The sequence below is a fragment of the Hibiscus syriacus genome, unplaced genomic scaffold, assembly GCF_006381635.1.
Source record: "Hibiscus syriacus cultivar Baekdansim isolate YM2019G1 unplaced genomic scaffold, ASM638163v2 tig00111810_pilon, whole genome shotgun sequence".
NCBI classification, from domain to species: domain Eukaryota; kingdom Viridiplantae; phylum Streptophyta; class Magnoliopsida; order Malvales; family Malvaceae; genus Hibiscus; species Hibiscus syriacus.
Window position 1 is genome coordinate 1,100,251 of NW_024063186.1, and position 6,183 is coordinate 1,106,433.

The 6,183-nt window shown below is 31.8% G+C and overlaps 1 pseudogene; it reads right to left on the reverse strand.

Moving 5' to 3' along the window:
* Positions 1 to 2,540: 2,540 nt before the first annotated feature.
* Positions 2,541 to 4,357, reverse strand: LOC120171039 (annotated as a pseudogene).
* Positions 4,358 to 6,183: the final 1,826 nt, after the last annotated feature.

The window sequence follows — 6,183 nt, forward strand, 5'->3', positions numbered from 1 at the left end:
GACAAAAAAAAGTGAAAAAAAATGAGATATGAGGGAAATCAGCCTTTCCCCTTATCTCCCTCTCGGTGAAGTCATAAAACTTGAATGAAAATCTGCCTTTGAAACAAACAATGGGATAATCACCCCTTGGCCCCCTTAACTTTACCCCAACTCAAAAATACCCCTTTTTCACTATTTGGGTTTGACTCAATCTTAACTCAGCTTAAACTTAGACCAAGGCTTCCTACAATGTTATTGTGTTTGTCCAAAACACTTTCGGATCAGCACGAAACTACTAACCCAAAATTTAGGACGTTACACATATTTTGGGATAGCAAAATAAAATTACATGTATAACAAGGGACAAAGTCACGTACAACATGGGAAGGTTCATATTTCCTTTAAAATTTTCAGTTTAATTTAATTTTAAGTTTTATAAATTTAAATATTAATAAAATTAGAATTTATCAAGTAATTCCATTGATTATAGGAGTGCTATCATTTCTAGAGATCTTAAGTTCGAACAGATGCGTCTGTCAAGTGTATATACGTTGTTAGTAGTTAAAAATATATTATTAACTCTATCTTATAATCATCTTAAATTATTACAAAAAAAATTAATAAAACTATTTTTTTATCTCTTTTAATTTTTTTATATAAAATATCTTTAAATTTTTAAATAACTTATCTTCCCAAGATTCAATTCTAGGTCTGCAACAAAATTGTTAGAATAGATTGGTAGAAAGGCATTGTCATGCATTAGAAAGTAAACGCGAGTAGTAAGGGAATGAATAAATTAAATAAGGTAGTGTGAATCATGTGCTTCTGTATAATAACATCTATATTATTCAAATTCTTCGTTATTCTTAGAATCAAACATGTTGAGCTTTTAAGTACTTTTGACTCCACATTTTTCCATATTATAATAATAACAATGTCAACTAAGTTAAATTTGATCTGTTTACCTTAGGTTGTAATTATTATTTTTAAATCAGATATCAAAGAATAATAAGAAAGTACAGTTAATAATTAGTATAATATTATTATTTTTATGTAAAATTTTAAAAGTTACGGATTTTAATTGATAAAATATAATTATTTACAAGACAATAAGATTCGTTAATTGAAAATAGTTATCCACTAATTCCTCGATTCTCAATTAGAGTCAACAATTACACACAAATCCCGTTACAATTTTACAAACACACCCTACGTGTTTTGAATGTTTAAGGAAATAAGTTAATTTCAACAGACGTCCCTCAACTATGATTTAAATTTTAATTTACTCCTTAAACTCTTTAAATATAATAATTAAACCGATAGCTTCTACGTCCCTTATCTGGGCTGGCTCAAATTCGATTCATAAAGTTGAAAATCCACTTCTTTTTTAGTCAAATGTACATCCTAAGTTCAACTTGGGATGAAGCATGAAATATATAGATTATACAGTAAACTAACTAGCCAAATAGAACCACTATGAAAACCTTTTTTAATGTCAAATTGAGAATGAAACTGGCAACAGTCTATCAACAAAATCAAAATGCCTGTAAGGATCAAGATGGTAAAAGCTAAACCAAATGAAACTAAAATTCCTTTACAAGTATATTCCCAACTTGGAACAACTTTAAGTCCCGAAGGCAAATCGTCTAATCAAAACAGTTATTCTATCAGGTCTAATGAACAAATGTGCGAACCAAATGCGGCATTTCTGGACCATTACTTCATTAAGCATCTTTATTCAGTGGTTGAAATTGTGAGTTCAATCCCCAGAAAAGTTACCTGGTTAGAGGGTCGGTCTTGATATTTTAAGGGCTCTAGGCAAAATAAGAGATAAGGACCCTTAAAAAAATAACTTAAAATTCAAGAATAAATTTCGATAAACGCCAAACAAATATTTTCATTAAAAATTATACGAGTAGATTCTATTACATTAACCAACATTATTTTACCAAATATATAAAGAGACATCACAATTTTTCACTCAATTTAGTCCTATTATGTCTTCAATCATCTCTTAGAATCGTTTCTCTCAATCGAAAATTGACGCCTCTCACCTACAAAACAGCATACACAAATTCTCATAAGAAACGGTTTCTTCTAGCATTTTGAGATGCAAAGTCATTGATAATAACATCAACATCAATGTTTCCTATCATCTCCTTCTCAATAGCTAATGTTGCTAAACCATTCAACCTTTCTTGTGAAATTGATGACCTCAAGTACGTTTTTATTAATTTAAGCTTTGAGAAACTTCTTTCGGCTGAAGCTACGGTCATATGCACAGTTAATAAAATCCTATAAGCAATTGAAGCATTCGGATAACAATCTGCAGATTTGACAAACTTAAGAATTTCAGTGGCGGATAATAATTCTGTCGGCAAAGTCATTTGTAAGACTTTCAATTCAAAGAAAATATCATCTAAGTCAACATCCGATGAATTGTCATGAGTAAAGGTAGAATGAAAATGAACACAACATTCTTTCAACTCATTATCATCTAATGACTTTAACTTATTTGAATCATATAAAAATCCAAAAATACTTTCAAATGTCTTTAATTGCTAAAATCTATTCTTCAAAGAAGTAATTGCCATATCTACCACAACCAAAAAATAATTGACTCTAAATGACTCTTCAGGCGATTCAACTTCGTTATCCTTATTATTCTCTCCAAAAAATTTCTTCTTAATCACACGACGTTTTGTGGGAAAGATAGGCTCCACATCCATTTCAAGTGCAAGACTTTTAGCTACATTCATACTAGTTGTAAAGTCTTCATCTCTATATTTTTCAAAGTAGGACATCACACCTTCTAATTGCCTTATGGTAGTAGCAATGCACATAGACATAGATTGTAATTTCTTGCTTACCATATTAACAACAAATAAACTGTCATACCAAATCACAACACCAAGCAATCTTTTAGAATGTGCCATATCACCAAGAGTGATATTTAGACTATGACAAGCACAAGGCATGTATAATGCTTTTGGATTAATTTCAAGAAATCTTTTTTGAACACCTTGGTGTTTTCCTTTCATATTAGAACCGTTATCATAACCTTGTCCCCTCACATCATCAACATTAAGATCAAGAGACTTCAAAACATTTTGTAGTTCATTAAAGAGTGCTAATCCAGATGTATCATCGACTTTTAGAAACTCCAAAAAGAACTCCTCAATTTTAACTTTGTTATTTAATATATTAACACACCGAACTTTGAGGGCCATTTGTTCTTAATGGCTCACATCAGACGTACAATCAAGAATTATGGAAAAGTATTTAGCCTCTTTAATGATCTTAATGATAGAATTTCTCACACTTTGAGACAAAAGGGAAATGAACTCATTTTGAATTTTATGTCCAAGATAATGATAATGAATTTTACGATCCTGAATGCGTCTAACATGATATTGCATAATCATATCAAACTCTGCAATCATTTCAATCAATCCCAGAAAATTACCATTGTTATCTTGATATAGTTTTTCATTGGATCCTCAAAATGCAAGATTATGTTTAGCAAGACATTTCATAACTGAGAATATTCTTTGTAACACTTGTCTCCAACACTCTTTCTCTTTCATAATCTCTTCTTGCAAATTTTTATCGATTGTTCGATTTTTATCCAATCTTACTCTTAATTCATTCAAAGTATTCATATTAGTCATATGTTCAACACTATTTTCATGTTGTTTAAGCCTTTGGCTAATATGTTTCCAATCACTTAAGCCATCATTTGCTAACAAATTTACATTACTAATCAATTTGAACAACTTGCAACAAAAACAATATACTTTGTCAACATTTTTGGAATAAACTAACCATTTTCTATCACTAGTCTCACCATTGCTTAACTTTCTAGAATAACATGCATATGAGAAATGTCTATAATATTTATCAACAGGAAATTCAAGATCCATTTCTCTTATGGGCCCTTTCTCAACTAATATATCCCTCGCATTATTGTCAAGATTCTCCCAATTTATAGGATCATATATATTCAAATGAGGAAGTGTTTCTTCACCAATGCCTAAATTTTCAACATTGTCATCAATTGGAACATCATTAAAGTCAATTGGATCATTCGCTTCATCATTCACATTTTCAGAATTTCCAGGATTTTCAGTATGCAAATTTTCAGTTGATTGATTCAAAGTTTCTGAGAATCAGCCTTTTTAAACACAAATTTATCAAGAGCACCTTTTTGTGACTTCTTTAACTCCTCCTCTCGCTTTCTTTTTTTTCTTTTTTCACTTCCAAACAAATGTTTTTTTGGCAACATCTCATCAAAGAGTCAAACACAAACCAATTCTAATAAATAAGTATAAGAAAAGAACAATTACACCTGAATTCTTTAATTAGAATTGTAACCCATTGGAGTAAGATAAAATCCCAAATTCTCAATTTGATAATTGACACTGTTGACATAAATATTTATAACATGAACACCAAAATAAAAACATCAAAAAGCATCAAGCAAACAGAGCCTTAGCAAATTGTATCAATCATCCTTTTAAAACATTTAAGTTATAACAAAACTTTACTACACACAAGACAAATCATAATTTAAAACCAGAAATATATGCCAAATTTATTTCTTTTCCTTATTTTTGCTAATTTTTTCAACAACTAAAGCAATAAACTTTGTTTATTTTACGTCAAAAACCAAAACCCCTCTTTAAAGTTCAAATAAAGATGAAGAGATGAACAACAATGACTATCTAAATTACCTTTCAACCAAAATTACAAATGAAAGAGCAAAAATTAAAACAAAAATGGAATTCGGCTTCTCTTCTCCAACTTGCAACTAGGGAAAGTAAGACTTAAAAGATGAATGAAAATTATTGAAAATTTTGGAAACTAAGATAAAAACCCTAACATGATAAAGAAATAACTAGAGGAAAGAACAAGTGAAATTGAAGTTATGTAACAACCCAAAAAAATTGGAATTTTTTTTAATTTAATTGTGTAAATTGGTGAAAATTTGAGGACTAAATTGAAAGTTTTTAAAATTTGTAGCATGTTTTAGAGTTGAAGAAAGTTTAGTGACCAATCCCTGAATTAACCCAAAAAGTGTCGGCATGCTTTCTCTTTAAAGGAAATGAATTGGTTTCTGCGTGAAAACACAAAAACCAATTCATAAAATCCCCTCCCATACGCCCAACTTCCAACCTCGATTCCGACGTCGTCCGACTTCCGATCGTCGTTTTGAAAACACCATCGTGTTCGTTATCGAGTGAGGAACAATTCCCTTAAATTAATTTAAGCGAAACGCTGCCAAACGCCGGGAATTTCCAGTCAAAGTCTCGATGTTGTTTTTAGCTCAATCGCCGAGAAAATCATAAATTCATCACCGATCGTTGCTCCGTTTACGACGCCTCCCGCACCATCGTGTTCCTTATGCCGTTCTGCGTCCGCTGGTGCTATCCTCGGTCTCTGTCGACGGCGGCACGTGGGGAGGTGAAGCGGTCAAAGTTTCTGATTTGATGAAATCGAGCTCTCCGCCGTTCAAAAATTTGAATCGATCTTTGTAAGTATCTCAAAATCGCTCAAAATAATTTTTAGAAATTTTTCCGTGAATTTTACGCAGCCAGAAGACACCTCACGCACCGCCACTGAGCGTGGAGAAGGTTGAAATGACCGGTTTAACCAGTTTTTAACCGGTTTAACCGGTTCCGACCCGACCCGTTGACCGTTGATCGTTGATCGGGTGATATTTTAGAAATTAATTCGAAATGGGTGCTATTTTGGGAATTTAATTCGAAAAGGTGTTATTTTGGGAATTAAATTCAAAAAAGTGTTATTTTGGGAATTTAATTCAAAAGTGCTATTTAGGGAATTAATTCGAAAAGGGTTCTATTTTGGTAATTATTTTAAAAAGGGTGCTATTTCTGTAAAATGGTTGACAGTTTGTTGACCTCCTTTGACCAGAACTTTGACCGGCTTTGACTGGCTATTAAACAACAGTTAATCTTTACCGAGAATACCTATCCTGACATTTTTCGACGTCCCGAATCTGTTTTTGGGATCGGTTTCACAAAATTCAAACCCGAAAGTCTTCGAATCGTCAGTCAAACCCGTTGACTTTGATTTTGACCAAGAATTCAGAATTTCAGAAGGTCATACTTTATGTTTTTCGACGTCCTAAATCTGATTCCGAAGTCCGTTTTGTTAAATTCTGACTCGAAATCCCCGAATCAA